The following is an 18,531-nucleotide window of genomic DNA, read 5'->3' on the forward strand; positions in this document are numbered from 1 at the left end:
TCAGTAAACTAGTTATTGATGGAAAGTATCTCAAAATAATAAGAGCTATTTGTGACAAACCCACAGCCAATATCATACTGAATGGGCAAAAACTGGAAGTATTCCCTTTGAAAACTGGCGAAAGACAGGGATGCCCTGTTTCACCACTCCTATTCAACATAGTGTTGGAAATTCTGCCCAGGGCAATCAGTCAAGAGAAAGAAAAAAAGGGTATTCAATTAGGAAAAGAGGAAATCAAACTGTCCCTGTTTGCAGATGACATGATTGTATATTTAGAAAACCCCATCGTCTCAGCCCAAAATCTTAAGCTGATAAGCAACTTCAGCAAAGTCTCAGGATACAAAATCAATGTGCAAAAATCACAAGCATTCTTATACACCAGTAATAGACAGAGAGCCAAATCATGAGTGAACTCCCATTCACAATTGCTTCAAAGAGAATAAAATACCTAGGAATCCAACTTACAAGGGATGTGAAGGACCTCTTCAAGGAGAACTACAAACCACTGCTCAACGAAATAAAAGCGGATACAAACAAATGGAAGACTATTCCATGCTCATGGATAGGAAGAATCAGTATCATGAAAATGGCCATACTGCCCAAGGTAATTTATAGATTCAATGCCATCCCCATCAAACTACCAATGACTTTCTTCACAGAATTGGAAAAAACTACTTGAAAGTTCATATGGAACCAAAAAAGAGCCCACATTGCCAAAACAATCCTAAGCCAAAAGAACAAAGCTGGAGGCATCACACTACCTGACTTCAAACTATACTACAAGGCTACAGTAACCAAAACAGCATGGTACTGGTACCAAAACAGAGATATAAACCAGGTTCTGTTTTTATCCCTACTACATAGAGCAGTTCCCTGAGACTCTCAGGAAGGTTAAGTAACTTTCTCAAGGTCACATGACTTGTGGGTGTGGGTTTTGAACTCCCCTGCAGAGCTGAACTCTCATTAAACAGCTAGTAGATTCAGTTTCTGGAAAATATTTTGGTGACTGTGTTGCTTTTAGAGACTTATTGCATAGCTTGTTAACTTATAATAGCATAAATCATCACAGTGGTAGGCATGTAAGGCATACACATGAAACTGACTATTAAAAAAATGGCCAATTAGTTTAAATGTTTAGAATATCCAACAAATCAACATTTAGCTGAAATGAGTACTTTGACAAGTGCGCTTTTGGGTTTACATTTGTGTATATATAACGTAAAGGGATTGATAAAGCTGTATTTTAAGAAACCAATTAGCAAATAAAATCTGCGAGCTGTGCTTCTCTCATGGTAGTTATAGAAGCTGCTACTCTGAATCTACTGCTAATTTGGATTAATTTCTATCCCACCAGCTGCATGTGAAAGAATGTTCTCCACATTTTCTTTTTTAAAAAGTGAGGTACAACCCTTGCACACAGCATGTTCTATACGTCATTTTTAAATGACCTTAAATGCGGAATAGTTTTAAATAAATATTCCATTTTCATTATTTTATTCTGTCATCAGTGGCATAAACAAACTTTGTTTATTTTAATGTCTGGAGCTTCTGCTCTAAGACATATGTGAGCAATTATATCATCCTAACATCTTAACTCACCTTTTTCTGTTTTAAAAAGACAAGCAAAGTTTGCTTTTTTCTTCTCCTCTTCATTTATTGCCAATGTGTTGATGTTCATCATTTCTAGATAATATGACAAACACCTCAATGGCTCCTCTCTTCAATAAGGCCAAATGTTATAACATTTGGATATTTTTAAGGATATTTGAAATAAATGTTTTTATATTTGGGAAACAGCTTTTTCAGTTTTCATTGAAAAAAACCCCACAAAACATTCTCCATATGTAGTAATTTAGGTAAATTTACTGCAACAAAATAAAAGAGGCATCAGTCTAGTAGTTTTGGAAATAGGTGAAGAATGAAAATTCTATTACAGCTGAATGCAGGTCATTAACACCAAAAGGACGAGGGGCAGTAGAGAAATTCTCATAATATTAAAATATGGGGTTGTGTGAAATAGGCTTATGTACCATCTTGTAATAAAGTGCTGTGGCAAGCATTATAAATCAAACCCATATAGTTGTGGAAGTAGAATTTATGTACCTGTAACAGCCCTATGTATACTGTCTTAAATGATATGTGCTTACAGAGCGAGTGAATGAATCTTAGAGACAGCATAGGGTAGTGTTTAATTACACAGGCTCCACTACCTGGATTCTGCCACTGGCTTTGCCATATCCTAGCGATGTGATGTGGGACAAACAACTTGGTTTCTCTGGGCTTTTCCTTATATGTATAATATGGATAATAATGGTACCTTCGTGACAGCATTGTTATGAGGATTAAATGCCTTGATATAGAAGGCATTTTGACAGTCTCTGGCACGTAGTAACCTTATATGTGTAAGCTTTGGTTATATGATTGTTTTTCATTCTCATTCTTCTCAAAGGAATAAAATGAAGGTGAAGCTAATAGTAACAGAACTAATCTGCTTTGATATGATGAAAAACATGCAAGCATCACAACACAAGGTTAAACTGCTGAAAGGGGTCCAATTCCAACGAACTAACCTCCAGATGCAAAGTGACCTGAGAGCGGAAAACTGAACATCAACTTGTGTATCTGCTCCAGTCAGTTGCTAGTGACAGTGTGAAATGACGAGCTGAGGAGGCAGGAAGGCTGGTGTGGACCGCGGGGAGGAGCGTGCTGTGGCCACGTGATGTTTGCCAAGTGTCAGGAGCTGTGGGTGTTGCAGTTCACCCCATATTTTCCTTCCCTTGCCTAGAGCAAGTTCACACACCCAGGCCTGCTGATTGAGCCAAATTCACTTTTTGTGAAAGAGTTGAGAGAGAGAGAGAGAGAGAGAGAGAGAACACTCATCTCTATCAATTTGACCAGGATATAGCTCTACCTGCTTCTATCAGCTGAGGCCAAATGTTCAGCTAAGCACAGTCAGGAAATCCTTCAGCTGCTGACCAAATAGTCCTTTATCCTGTGAGGTGGGACCAGTTTACTAAAATTTCCCTTTCTTTGGCAAAGGTCCCTGCTAAATGCTCCTGAACAATGTCTGCAATGCACTTTCTAATGGGCTTAAAAAATTACAAAGTAACAATTTTTATCATCCATGGAGAATTTCTTCACCACTGTCTTCAAATTCTCAAAGAGTCTTGTATATCCTACTATTTGTTTTCACTCACAGTAACTCACTAATCAATGACATTCGTGGAGTCTGATGAATCACCTTGTAAATGGCTGTCATGCATTAAAGTGAGCATATCAAGCATGTTGGGATATTTGAAGAAACCTGCAAAGTAACACATTTCATATGCATCATCTCACTAAGCTTTATAAGCATCCTGAATGGTACATAATATCTTAATTTTACAGGTGAGAATATCGACACAGAGAGATGTATAACTCTTCCAAGATTACTCATCTAGAAACGGACAGAACTGGAATTTCAGGTATATCTGACTCCAGAGTCATAGCTCATCATTTTTGCTTGTTTGCTTTTCTGATGAGTTTGTAGGTACTCTTACTCTTTTTTTTTTTTTTTTTTTTGAGACGGAGTCTCACTCTGTCACCCAGGTTGGAGTGCAGTGGCGCGTCTTGGCTCATTGCAAGCTCCGCCTCCTGGGTTCACGCCGTTCTCCTGCCTCAGCCTCTCCGAGTAGCTGGGACTGCAGGCACCCGCCACCACGCCCGGCTAATTTTTTTTTGTATTTTTAGTAAAGACGGGGTTTCACCGTGGTCTCGATCTCCTGACCTCGTGATCCGCCCTCCTCGGCCTCCCAAAGTGCTGGGATTACAAGCGTGAGCCACTGCGCCTGGCCGGTACTCTTACTCTTGGTGTCAGGAAACGGTTTAGTGCCAGTGTAAAATTTAGCTCCATGGAAAAGAGGCAACTGGGAATGGCCAGGTTGTAATTATCTAGTCATCAAACACTACAAAGGACCTGACTGAGCACTAAGTCTAGAAGAGACCAACTCTTGGCCTTGGTCACACCACTGGACAAGCAGGTGCTACTATCCCTGGTTAATCAGGATGCTTCTGGGGCCAGCACAGCCTTTTACTTGTGGGCATCAGATATTGGCTGGACAGTCCGAGGAGGACTGGGCAGATAGGGTGTTGGGAATGCAACAGCATCTGGGATCTCTTTACATTGGTGAGTTCTATATTCCAGATTAATGTGCTGATAAAATAACTGAAAAAAATCTATCAGATTCTCATTTCATGTAATACCTTAAACGCTTGTGCATACCAGCACAAAGCAGAACCTGAAAGAGCTCAATGTGGATGGATTGTATGTATACCTGGCTGATGGAAGATACACAGTTTAAAAAGAATGGAAAATACGACCATGCTTTGCAGCAAAGAGCTCTCACAGTCACGTGCAAATAATCATTTCTGAGAAGGTAGGAAAGGATATAAAACAGGCTGGGCTCGTTTTTGGAGTATGATAGATTTCAGAAGATTTGAAATCTTGGGTCATCTTATTGTTCTCTTACTTAAAGAGAAATTTTGACCAAAATATCTGTGAACATAAGATTGAAAATGAGATAATAAGCTTCTAATTTTTGCTCGTGTAGATGTAGGTCAGAAGAGTGGAGCCTGTATAGTAACTTCCAGCTGTGAGCAGCTGGGACCTTCCCCCAGAAGATCCCAGGAGCTCTGTGTCACTCCCTGAAGATTTTACCTAGACAGGAAGTTGTTTAAAGAAATATCTCTTGGATCCTCGCAGAGGGACTCCAGTGCATTTCCTGAAAACCTACAGAAAAAATAGTTTCATATTTAGTGAAAATGAATGGAACTATGGGCGTCAGCTGACATTGTGTTTTGAAGTCAAAATTTAGGAACAAATCCAGAACGTGGGAGATGAGAGACACATCTGTCTGGGTTTTTCCAGACACATGAATGTGATGAAAAACAAAAATGATGGTGGAGAAGGGCTGTCCTAGATTTAAAGAGACTGAAGAGACATAATAACCATAATACCAAGTGCAATGTGTGAACTTTGAGTGGATCTTAGGTTAGGAAAAAAAAAAAGTTGTGAAAGGCATTTTTGGAGACAGTAAGTATTTCAAGGTGAGGTCTTATAATGACTATAAGTTGCTATCAAACCATTCAGAAGAAAAAAAAGGAGATCAAACTAGAGAGCTATAGAAAACATGGCAAAATATTAACAGTTGGCGAATCTAAGGAAAGAGAATACAGGTGCTTCATGAGACTATTCATTCTGCTTTTTTGAAGGTTTGAAAGTTTTGTAAATAAAAAGTTGGAGAACACGATCCCTAAGACTGTCTCTTTTCTGGAATTCCACGTGCAGAACTCATCTCACAGATCAGCAATTGTCTTCTGAGTGTCCACCAGGTGCAGACGTCTTCTTGAGACATATTTTATGTTTCCCTTAATTCTATTTTGTCTTTCCCAGAATGGCGACTTGGCTTTGCACACACTCAGCACTTTGGAAGTACTGCTATAATTTTTAAAGTAAATTCTGTTTTAAATAAATGCTGCTTGCTAGATGAGTCACCTTGGACAATTTATTTCACATTTGAGAGTGTATCATCTCCCCAATTCCTGACATTCTCATTTGTGAAAACTTCATCTCCAAGTTTCTCCTCTTGGGTAGTTGGTTTCTGAAGATGCCCAGAGCTCATGCTCTGTCTGGGAGTGACCACAAGATGGCACTGTTTCAGAACATTGTTCTACTGGGAAGGAAGACATGAGAGTGTAGTTGAACCATTGACAAAGCAAGCTTCAATGGCAGAAGGCTGGCAGATCGGGTACTGTGTTGGACATCCAAAAGGTTTGAAACAAAGACCTAGAAGGTGGATTGGGAGAAAGACAATATGAGTCGTCCTTGTTATATCCCTTGCCTAGAGCTCAACCAGTTTATATAACAATATTTCCATGGAACTTGAAGTATTTTCTTGTCTGTGCCACCACTGAGTTTGTAATTTTCCTCCAGCTGTCTCTGTTGTCATGCATTAATGCAAGGACTTCACTTGGCATTTTTCTTTGTTATCCATGTCCCACTACATTTACTATGTAAGAAATACAAACTGCATTCTGAAACATTATGCTCTCTATTTGTGGTACACATTCTAAATACGACTAACAATGAATATTCTTGCCTCCTATATGTATCCATAGAATTGTGGATTTTTGGGTGTTACCATGATCCATCCGTCAACCTTAAAAATCAAAGAAGAAAATGTTTCTCATTTAGAACCATTGTATAGGTTCTAACCATTATGTAGGTTGGACTTTTATACTCTGTAAGGATCTGATGACTGAAATAGATGACAGAAATGTATGATTTTGATGACCCTGTGACAAAGCAAACCAAAGTCATCTTTGTCTCAAGTCCAGTGGAGACTCAGTAAATTTCACAGGAGTCTAATAGAAACAAAACTTGATGACTATGCAATTTTCTTTGGATGAGCTTCAAACTGAGGCTATAGATCATTGTGAATGTCTAGGGGAGTTCAGTGTTGCTGAGGCCAGACCCAAAGCTTGAGAAGAGGTTAGGAGGCTGCTCTGGGATCCTCTTGCAAATGTGTCCCTTATTCCATAAATCTGCTTGTCCTTGTCTCCAGTGTGGGCTCTTTGGCAATACTCTTTTCATTTCTGCAAGGTGAGCTTGATGTCTGGTGATGCATCATTTGGGGTCTTTTTCTCTGACAGCCTCCTGATAAATTCTTCCCCAAATGGACAGCCACTTGAGCAACTGTGTTTAATGGATTATCTCTTCAGAACAGTATAACCTTTGGATTATTCAGGGCTGAATGAAGTGCAAATGTTTGTCTTCCACTGGGTGAACCCGCAGAATTAATCCCTGACTCATTTATCAGGTCAACCGGCAAAATGGCTTCCTACTGTGTAAAGATGCAGTGGTGTGCATAGAAAAGCTTATACTTGGACTAGAACCTATGAACCTAAATTGTCATAGGCTGCCTTAGTATGCCTTAGTGGTTAGTGTATGTTCTGCTATTTCACAATTATGGATTATTATTATTATTTTTTTTAACTTGGAGTCTTGCTCTGTCACTCAGGCTGGAGTGCAGTGGCCAATATCGGCTCACTGCAACCTCCACATCCTGGGTTCCAGCGATTCTCCTGCCTCAGTCTCCTGAGTAGCTGGTAATACAGGTGCATGCCACCACGCCCCGCTAATTTTTGTAGTTTTAGTAGAGACAGGGTTTCTGCCATATTGGTCAGGTGGGTCTTGAACTCATGACCTCAAGTGATCCGCCCGCCTAGGCCTCCCAAAGTGCTGGGATTACAGGAGTGAGCCACTGCACCCGACCTACAATTATGGATTATCTTTTGTTTCTGATTTTCTGAAAGCTCCACGGATTAACTGTGAACCGGGATGAATTATTGTGAATCCTATTGTTCTGCCTATAAACACCAGAGTCAGTATTTTGCCTCTGACATCATGATACACTATTGTTATATATTTACAGACTCCATTCTTAAGATTTGCATTTGATCACTGATTAAGTTTTTTCCCCCAAAGTGGAACACACTTTATTACCCTGGAAAGTAATGACTAGAGCTAAAGTTTTTATAACAGCCCCTATCTTTTCTAATTGTTTATAGAACTTTAAAATTAGGAAAAGACTGGAATAATTTAGAAATGCATTAAGGCAGTTATTTCCTGATTGGTTGCATGAAGTTACCACAGCTTCTACCATCTGTTCCTTTCAATATGTTAGCAAACTGCAACATCTCAGGTCGTTAGGATAGGAACTGGCCAGGGCATCCCATTTTGCCTTTAAAGTAGTTCCAGTGTCCTCCAGGATGTAAGGATTCCAACATTAAACAATAGCTAATGGTAGCTATGCTGCCAGGAAGAAAGATTTCAAAACAACAGATTAAGCAAGAAGACATACTCTTTTATGGTTCAAAGAATGTAAAATATAAGATGGTATAAATATTGAATGAAAGATAATTCATCTGAGTGGAAACTTAGTACTAAATCTCTCAACTGAGATGAATTCAGTAATGTTGGAGATTTGAATGATTCTGACCTGATGGCTGCTTCCTTCAAATGGCTGAGCCATGAGTCCTCACTACTGCCTGATAGGTTCTCATCTCTTTCTTTTTTCAGGATGTTCGATATTTTAGATTTTTAGCACACAGAGCACCTCCACAGGTCATCTTCTGTTTTCTTCTTCTTTTTTTGTTTTTTTTTTTGAGACAGGATCTTGCTCTGTTGCCCAGGCTGGAGTGCAGTGACACAATCATAGTTGACTGCAGCCTCATCCTCCTTGGCTCAAGTGACCCTCCCACCTCAGCCTCCTGAATAGCTGGGACTACAGATATGTGCCACCATGCCCAGCTAATTCTTTATTTTTTGTAGAGACAGGGTCTCCTTATATCACCCAGGCTGATCTCTAACTCCTAGCCTCAAACTATCCTCCCACCTTGGCCTCCCAAAGTGCTGGGATTACAGGTGTGAATCACTGCACCCAGTCAATATGTGGTTTCTTAATCACCCAGAGCACCCAGCTTTATTGTTTGCCAAAGATCGCATTCATGAGATACTCTGGCTGGAAAAGGTATCTTACAAGCTAAAAAATTTTTATGACAAAAGCTCTTGCTAAGAGCATTGAATTATGATGTTAATGTGGTGTCTCAGTTTATGAAATTTACTTTGTTAAGGGAACTAATATCATTATAACAGTATTGATGATGGCATATCCTGAATTTACAAAGGACTTTTCTACCTGTTGACTCATTGGGAACCATCAGGGCAAAAGAGAACCTGTGAAAGGAAATTAAATCTTTGGACCCCAAATTCATTAAGTCCAAGTGAGAAGTTAAAACTGGGTCATGCAAACCTGCCTCCCCCTTTTGGTTCCTAAATGAGATAGCTACAAGATGAAGAGCTACAGGCCTCCCCCATATTTTGCCCACGAGCAAATTCCTAGTGAGCTGCAAGATCTTTACCCTGAGGTGTTTCTGTTAAGATTTCACCATGTCAATGTAAATTGATAGATTATCCTTACAGATGCAGTCACCCCCTTGCTCACCAGACACAAATACATAGCTGATTGTTCCCCTGCCTCATTTTGTCTATATTATGTAAAAATGCAGATTCCAGCTGGGCGTGGTGGCTCACGCCTGTAATCCCATCACCTTGGGAGGCTGAGGTGGGCGGATCACAAGGTCAGGAGTTCGAGACCAGCCTGGACAACATAGTGAAACCCTGTCTCCACTAAAGATACAAAAAAATTAGCTGGGTGTGGTGGTGGGCATCTCCCAGCTACTTGGGAGGCTGAGGCAGGAGAATCACTTGAACCCGGGAGGCGGAGGCTGCAGTGAGCTAAGATTGCGCCGTTGTACTCTAGCCCTGGCAACAGTGCGAGAGTCTGTCTCAAAAAAAAAAAAAAAAATGTAGATTCCCTGCGTTTTTCCTTGGCCTCATTTGTCTATGTTATCTCATGTAAAAAATGCAGATCCACTGAGCCAGACAAAAGCATGAATGACTGTTTATTCCTACCCCCCACTTACATGAAAATTGTGCACTTCTCAATATTTCACCCTTTCACCTTTAAATTTGGAGCCCTCAAAATCATCTTCGGAGAAAGGCATAGACCTGTCTCCCAGGCACGTGTCCTTAACTTGGGCAAAGAAACCTCCTAAAATGGTTGAGACTTGTCTCATCATTTTTCTCGATTGACAAACCTAATAATTTAAGTAAATTTGACACCAATAGTTTTTATACCTTTCTTGAAGCAGCCATGTGAAAAAATAGAAAGTGCCATGATATTAATGTAATTATTGTGTAATGAGCTGAAAAAGAACTGTAGTTTACCAAGCATGTAGAACTAATAGTCTAAGAAGAACAGTTCAGAGAAACCCTGGATGAGTTCCCTGTCACTGAAACTAAAAGAAACCACAGAATTAGGGTATGTTGATACATGCCACTAGAGGGGCCTCCATGGGACTGATTCTAGTAGGAAGAAAAGTTAGGTTTATTGAATGTCCATTGACAGCCATGCCTGTTCCAGTGGTGTGAAGCTTAACTATGTCCTAGGAGCTAGAGATTTTTCAGCTCAGTGAGACAGAGCAATCATCCATGGTCTCACACAACCAGTACTTGGTAGGGTGAAGCTTATCACCCAGATCTGCCTGACTCTGTAACCAAGCCCTTTGCCTAAAGGTAGCAGTCACCTTTAGTAGCACGACAAGGTCTTTATCTGCGGAATAGACTGTATCAATCATTTCAACATCACTGCTGGTCAGTGATACAGAAACAAACTCAATTCATCTTGGCTTCTCCCTGAATCCTGAAAATGTCCCTGAGTTCTGAAATGGTTCTGATGGAAGCTAGAGATCAATGGTAATTATCAGGACAATGAATTGATACTTCTCAGACTTCTCGTCTATCTTTCTACCTACAACTCAAAGGGAAATATTCTTCTTTTTTTCTTTTTTAAAAATAGAGATTATCAGGAAGAATCAGAAAGGCTCAATCAGGGTGCTGCAAGGCCTGATTACACAGAGTTATTAATCACGTTTCATTCTTCTCCAATCATCATATTCTGATCTGCCCTCCAAAAGGAGAAACAGGTAAGGATGATCCCACCTGACGATGAAATAACATTCTCTACAGAAATGTGATGTCAACACATTCAATACTTGATTGTGAGGTTAGTAATGTAAGAATAACTATGTAGGGGCAGGGAAAGTCAGAGATGCTAGAACCAGGATCTCGAATTATAGATTTCAGATTCTTGCAAATTGGAACGGCTAATGTGTTAGCTAATGGGTATCAAATAATGTATTCCCATACTATACCTCTCCAAGTAACACCCAAATCCCACTGTAGTACTTTTTCATTCTTGTGAGTTAAAAAAGTTAATTTAGCTTTTTCTCAAACTGGGAGACGTTGGCCAGAGAAGAGAAAAATTTCTATGTGCAAAAGGAAGCAATTTTATTAAATGCTTTTTGGTTTGTTCACCTTCATGATGCCTTGTATCCTCCTCAACCAAGGTCTCATATTACTTCAGGAACAGGGTGAAGTTTAAGTTAATGTTGATGATATTTATGGCTTTCCTGAGGGGGAAAGAGAGACAGAAGTTGCTCATCCAAGAGCATCACATGAAAGGAATATTGAGCCAAGAATAAAATGCTCAGATCCAGAGACTTCACTTCGCTCGTGCTTACCCAATACCTTAATTATGCAGAACAAATTCATTGCATGTCATCTCCCCTTTAGCTTTGATGCCCATTTTCCTTACAGATATTTACATGAAAATAGTGTTATTGTTTATTAAGAATTTGTTTTTATTCTTCTTTCTGAGGGCAACACTCCCTTTAAAAATAGTGACTTTTGTCACTAAGCCCTGAGGGATAGACCCACATTGTCCTGATTGTAACAATGGTGGTTAGTTGAGAGGGAAACATGAAACTTCACAGTTAACATCAAAGTGAAAGCTCTGAGTTAAAATAGACAAGCTTTTAGCGTAATTGGAAGCTATAATATGCATGAACAATAACTTCTGCTGATAAATTCTGTATTAATTCTCCATAAAGGGCGACTGTTGGCCTTCTCAAAATAGGCTGATGGTTTCAAAAAAGATCCGGTAAAAAGACTTCTTTAAAGGATCTTGCACTCTGACAAATAATTAAATATACTTTAGAAGATTTCTTTAAGGGATCTTGGATTCTGACACATTATTTAAGAAATCTTAACAATATTATTTATAACTAAAACTTGATTTTGAGCCCTTTCTTTAAGCTAGGGACTGTGCTAAGCACTTGGCATCCATTAACACACTTAATCATTACCACAGTAGTTGAGGCAGGACTTTTTATTGTCTACATTTTACAGGTGAAGAATTTGTGTAGCAGAGAGGCTAAACAGCTCATCCCGGAAAATATAGGCAGTCAACTGGCAGAGCAGAGGTCTGAGCTTTGGGAGTCTGCCATTATTGGTAGTGGACTTCATTAGCTGTTAAAAAACTCTACTACCTCCCAACTGTAATCCCACTGGTTGTTCATTCATAAAAGTCAAAAATTAAAAAAAAATTAATTGTTAAAGAGCTGGAGAGTAAAAATTTCATTGCATAAGCAAAAATTTCCCACAGTGGACTCTTTTGTCTCATTATGCCAATTCTAAAATAAATTAGAGCCCAATTTTTTTGGCTTCTTTGTGCAAGGGCGGAATGAACTTTAGAGCAACATTTGTTTTTGTAGTGACTTCAGGCATATCAATCCTCAGCGAAATGACAGTCATAGGACTGGCAGAGACGTTGGCTGACCCACAGAAAGCAGACCGGCCCTCATTTGTTTCCTGCTCTCTCCGGAGCACACACCCATCCTTAAAGCTGTTTGGTGGACAAGCCTCATTCAATAGTGAGACAGAATCAAGGGCCAGTGGGTGAGGAACAAGTCCTTCTAGAAGATATTTGTGCAAAGGGTTCAGTAGGGAGACAAGTTGTTCTCCTCTAATGTCCTCTTAAGGAACAACACGCGTTTCTCTGCCAAAGAAATAATTCTGTCTTCAGAGAGCTGCCGCAGTGAATGTCCTTGAGTCCAAGTGGGCTGTCTCCTTAGGGGTGGGCTTGTTTGTCTATATCTGCTGCATATGTATAGAGAATGATGCAGGAGGCTTTTCAAAATGGAAAAGTAACTGGAACTGGTGATGAGCTGAAATAATAAAGGCAAACTGAAGTAAGCAATATTTTATTTTAAAGAAAGGACAGAATGAAACTCTCTTGGAGTTCATGTTTTTCACCAAAAATGCCTCAGGATTAATCACAGGCCTATCTTTACAAACATAGCTTCCAGCATGGCCAGATTAGATTGGATCTGTTTTCTCATCTCCACCATTCAAAGAATATCATATATTTTAACTTTTGTGAAAACTCCCCTTAATAAAAACAAAAGTAGTAATTAACAGTCTCAGCAGCTTAGCTGCCAAGAGTCCCTGTGGCTCTTCCCTGCTTATAGATCTACAAGGACAGGCACTGCATACCAACGACCCTGGAACAACATTTTTCCCTCTTTTACTTGTTCTCCTTGTACCTTATAACCAGTTCAGGTTTACTACTCTCCAATAAAAAGGTTTAATTTTTTTTCATTATTATGCTAGAAAATTGGTGATCAAATACATCTTTTAAATACAAAACATTCTTTTGAGTAAGATGCATTTCAATGAGATGCTTTATATCAGGATTTTCATCATCACACCAATCTTGAGATGGCTGGACCTGTGTGTGTGTGTGTGTGTGTATGTATGTGTGTGTGTGTGTGTGCATGCACGTGTGAATGTGTATGCATAGGTGAGCATGAGTGTGCTGGCTCAGTAGCTGAACATCCAGGGTGCAATATTTATTAAGGAGGCCCTCACTCTTGTGCAAGTGCAAGATTTGTATTTTCCAGTGAGCACCTCCTTAAATATTGGCCTTAGGTGTCTCATACCATACCCATTCTCTAATAGAAGGGGTGAGAGGTGGAGGAATTGCTGGCTTAGGTTCCTATCCCCTCATGGACAGTGGAGGCCTGTGACACTGCAGATGGGTAAAGTCTGTGAGCCAGGCTGGATATGGTAGGGCTGTCACCTCTCCAAGATACTAAAAAGGAAAGAAGCTAAAGCAGATTTGCAGAATTTGCGATGAGTTTAAAATGTCTGCAATTTAACTCATTGATGCTTCCAACAATGTTTTATAATTGTGTCATTCACAAATTAATTCTATGATCAAATGTGAATTCATAGTACACTCTAGGTGGTATAATTTATGAATGGGAGTCATGTTTAAAGTTGTCAGATAAAAATATTCTCTCATAACTGCTAGCATATCTTCCTGGCTGCATGCACCCACTCATTTATTGATAAGGCCAGGAGTCTGCATTTGAGACCCTCCAGCTCTCCGGAGCCTGAGGCAAGTGGCCTGCTAGCCCCTTACCTCCTCTGCATAGGTTCCATATTTGGGGGTCTAAGTGGCAAACAGCTATGAGCCCAGTCAGTTTCGAGAAATGTATTAGTCAGGGTTCTCTAAAGAGACAGAACTAATAGGATAGATGTATGTATAAAGGGGAATTTTTTAAGGAGTACTGACTCGCACGATCACAAGGTGAGGTCCCACAATAGGCCGTCTGCAAGCTGAGGAGCAAGGAAGCCAGTCTGAGCCCCAAAGCTGAAGAACTTGGAGTCCAATGTTTGAGGGCAGGAAGCATCCAGCGTGGGAGAAAGATGTAGGCCAGAAGACGACCTAGTCTAGTCTTTCCATGTTTTTCTGCCTGCTTTTATTCTGGCTGCATTGGAATGGTTGATTGGATGGTGCCCACCTAGATTGAGGGAGGGTCTGCCTTTCCCAGTCCACTGACTCAAATGTTAATCTCCTTTGGCAACTAACACCCTCACAGACACACCCAGAAACAATACTTTGCATCCTTCCATCCAATCCGGTTGACACTCAATATTAACCATCACAAGAAATAAATACCCAATCCCTGCAACCTCCTAGTCAAAGGGGCTCTGCAGAGAAGCAAAGCCCAGGGTGACTTCTGAGCAGCAGCAGGGAACCACAAATGGAGTTTAAGCTTCAGGTAAAGAAGAGAAACTAAGGCACTCATCCTGCGAAACAGCGACCTTCAAATCAGGCAGTGGCTTTCCACTGGCTGTGTGTTAGGACCACTTGGGGGAACTTTACAATCTATAAGTCCCTAGGAATCTCGCCAGACCCATGAAATCAGAATCTGTAGAGATGGGTTGGACATTTCTAGTTTTACAAAGCTCTCCAGGTGATGCTAAGGTGCAACTAGGGTTGGAAGGTATTTTCTGACGAGCTACTACAGGCTGGCCAGGTACCTTTCCCTTTTATTTCTACAGAAATCTGTGACCTTTGTTTGGTGGAGACGCAGGGGGAAGGCCCTAAAGGGCAAGGAGAATGGAGGATTCCTAGAAAAGGCACCATTTCCTAGTGAGTACAGCCTGGTAGGCAGGAGCCATTGTTCGGGAGTGAATGGGAAATCCATCATCCTTTCAATGAGAAATGGATAGGGAAATGAAATCATATTTCCTAGCTTCCTTTCATACTCCCTAACTACTGTCCTGCAGCTGCAATAAATTCTGAACCCTGTGCCCCAAAGATGTATGAGGACAGAAAGTAGCTAATGAAGTTCCTTTTCCTGATCATCAAAGCAGCGGTAATGATTTCACTTCCGTCCCAGACCTAGTGGCCGAGGGGATGCTGGTTCCCAGATGAGAAAGATCGAGTTGACTGGAGATGAGCTTGCTTGCTTCCATGGTTTAAAACTTCAACTCATCTTTCAAGCTCGGGTGATGCCAAAAACAAACAACGCACCAGAAAATTACATAAACTGTTCTGGAAACCTATGAGATATTTAGGTTGTATCTGAAAACAATGGAAAAAAATTCCAAGCATAATTGGAAACTTTCCCCATCGATTTTCTCAAAATCTCAAAGGACTAAATCCAAATTTCTGGGACAGGTCTGTGGGTAATATAAATGTTAAGAGTGGCCTGTCCTGAGATGCTAAGATTCTGGAACTGACCAAACAATGGCAACCTAGGTGCTTTGCCCTTGAAAATACTGTGTAGGTGTATTAAAAATAGCCAAAGAAAGCCTCTTAGCAGATACACATGACAACAGGGGGCCAGTCAGAGCCTTCTGCCTTAGATGCATAGGCAGATTTTCTCCGAAAAAAAAAAAAAAAGATTCCATATTAGGCATTTGTGTGTGTGTGTGTGTGTGTGTGTGTGTGTGTCCAGGAAATCATTGGTCTGCTTCCGGTTTCATACTATAGAAAAACAATTCTTCATACGTATGTAATGAGTATATGGAGCAACATAGTGGAAAAAACATAAATATGGTGGTACTCTATACCTGATTTCATTTCTGATTGGCCCATTTACCAGCTGGTTGACTTGTTCTCTCACCTCTAAGATGAGATAAGAAGACCTCTCTGGCACATTGATGGTAGTCAGTCAATATAAGCCATTTCTTTTTTCCCTGCGACATGAAATAAGACAAATGTAAAACGTTTAGCCCACTACCTGACACATAGTAGGTGCTTAACAAATGTCAGAAATTATTGCGTTTTTGTATCAAAAGCATTCTCTAGCATATAAAATATGCTGAAAATTTCTTTCTGATGCATGAATTAGTGTCTGCACCATAATATATAACTCTGATGTCGTGTTCACTTTGTGTTAGGCACTGTTGTAACTGCTTAACTTCTGTGAATGAAATCCAATCTTCTTAATAACACAACGATATAGGTAAGGTAATATTATGAAAACATCTGATAGAGGGGAACACTGGGGCAACAAAGGCTCAAGTAGTTTTGCCCCAGGAAGGGCCTCTGCCGTACCGTAATGCTTGCCTATACCAGGTATATTTTCACCCTGATCTTCCAGTGACAACATATCCATGCTGACTAACAGTGGACCATTTCCTGGGGGAGATTCAAACCAGGGTGTAGAGAAAACAGCCAACGGGATGGATGGAAGGTTTTGTTCGACGTACCTAGTCTGGGAGACTTTGTTGTAAGTGTCTTCTAGAGGTTTTATATTTTGGGGAGAGAGGACTTTCCTCATACACATGTTTAAGGCTTTCCCCAAAGCGAAGTCAAGTCAACAAATAACACAGCTACCTGCAGTTCTCAGCATGAACATGCCCTGGCATGTAGGTGGCAGAGCTTTCTCTAGGTCCACGTGCTTCTTGAAGGGTGGTTGTGTCCACTCAAGCATCCAGTGTGTCCATCCTGGCCACCCGTTGTGATTCATTCATGGGCCATTTGCTGACCGTGTGGTGCCAGCTGGGTGGACCTGGCCCTTAGCTCCATTCTCTGAGGTCAGAATCTTGGTATGTGAAGACAAATCTTGGTATGTCCTGTGTAAGGACATTGACATAATAAATGAATCCTTGTGTCTCATCCTGACAGTGTAAAGTACCTTGAGGTGATAGAAATAGGCTCCACCTGGTACATGTTTTGGTAAAGCTCGTTTTACTGCTCCTGTGACCTATCTATTTTGGCTCTGTGCTTCCCGTTCTCAGGAAATGGAAATGTTGTGGGTAGGTCTGGGTCACGGTGGAAAAATCATAGGTTGCACCCCTTTTGTTATCTAGCCTTTCATTATACAAATTGAAACTGTTATCTTTTTCCTCCCAAGTCAAATGCTGTGTGTGTGTGTGTGTGTGTGTGTGTGTGTGTGTGTGTGTGTGTGTTGTGTGTGTGTGTGTGTGTGTGTGTGTGTGTGTGTGTGTGTGTGTGTATTTTAAATCTTAGCCAATAAAGACAAAGTTTGAGGAGGAAAACCCTATAATTTTAAAGTTCAAACTGTCAGGAAAGGAAAAGGGTCACTTGGATTATGCCACCATGTGTGGTAAATGAAAAGGTCTGAATTTCTCATAAATCATCACTCTTCATAACAAACATATCAGTGTTCTTTTGTTCCTTTCTGCCCTAACCTAGAGAGTTACATTTTCTCCGGTTGTCCATTTCTTTATCAATGGCAGATGCATTCCTCCTCCTTTGGAAATAGCGTTTTGATTCAAACATCACTTGTTTCTATTGCATTTTGCTGATGAGATGAATCATAAGATGAGGGGAACTGATGCATTGTTGTTTTTCTTTCCCTGAAAGCAAACACTTTGAGGCAGCCTCCAGGGCATTTACAGCCCACATGTAACTTGTTAAAGGTTCATTAAGAAACTCTTAAATTGAATTTGTTTGTGTAACCAGTGTTTATATTTCTCTAGTTGATGATTTATCACTTAAGCTACAGTAGCACTCCCCATAAGACCTGTCCAGGCTGTGGATGGGGACTCAGACTCATCCATGTTTCCTTATGTCTTGGTTTGCAGGTCGCCTGGGTGTGGACCATCCAATTTGCTCGGAAGTTTCCTGGCTGCTATTGCAGAAGGAAATGTCTTTGTAAAGGCAGATTCTGTAATGTGAGCAGTTTCATGCACAGAGATTTTCGAGCAAATTAGTGGCTTACTCACTTTGTCTGAATAAGGGAGCTGAAATGTCATGATATTCTTTCAAATGATGTGCTCAGCAGGTTTGGAAAAATGCAATTTGCGTAGCACAATTGCTTTTGTAAAGCATTTTTGTGCATGCAATTTTTGGAGCCTAAAAATGACTCTGTGAGGCAAGTAGAGTGGGGACTCTTGAGACAAATAGTGTTTTTTTCTTCTTTACATAGTTGTGCAAAGTTCTCAGTGGTTAGGAGGCTGGACTTTCACTTAATAGCTGTAGAGTTTCTAAATAGCTGAAGCAGAGTTTGAAAAAACTCTTACTTAAGTCTAGTATCTTATATCACATTTTCTGCTCCCCTGACCACAGCTGCCATTTTTAGAATTTAAAATTTCATCAGGAATTGGTAATCATATGTTGAGGTGGAGGTGGAGACTGCTTTTGTCTTTACTTTGTTTTCATGTGAAGGCACCTAAGTTAGAGTAATGTTCCTGGCCTGATACTTTTACCCTTACTATTGGTATCTCATGAATTTGGGGGAAGTAACTGGACATGCTCATGT

The 18,531-nt window shown here is 40.3% G+C and overlaps 1 non-coding gene across 1 annotated transcript; it reads right to left on the reverse strand.

Moving 5' to 3' along the window:
* Positions 1–10,475: 10,475 nt before the first annotated feature.
* Positions 10,476–10,610, reverse strand: LOC116457154 (U8 small nucleolar RNA). Its single transcript, XR_004244926.1, has one exon. It is a non-coding gene; the product is annotated as a U8 small nucleolar RNA (small nucleolar RNA).
* Positions 10,611–18,531: the final 7,921 nt, after the last annotated feature.

This window comes from Hylobates moloch, unplaced genomic scaffold (genome assembly GCF_009828535.3).
Source record: "Hylobates moloch isolate HMO894 unplaced genomic scaffold, HMol_V3 SCAFFOLD_17, whole genome shotgun sequence".
NCBI classification, from domain to species: domain Eukaryota; kingdom Metazoa; phylum Chordata; class Mammalia; order Primates; family Hylobatidae; genus Hylobates; species Hylobates moloch.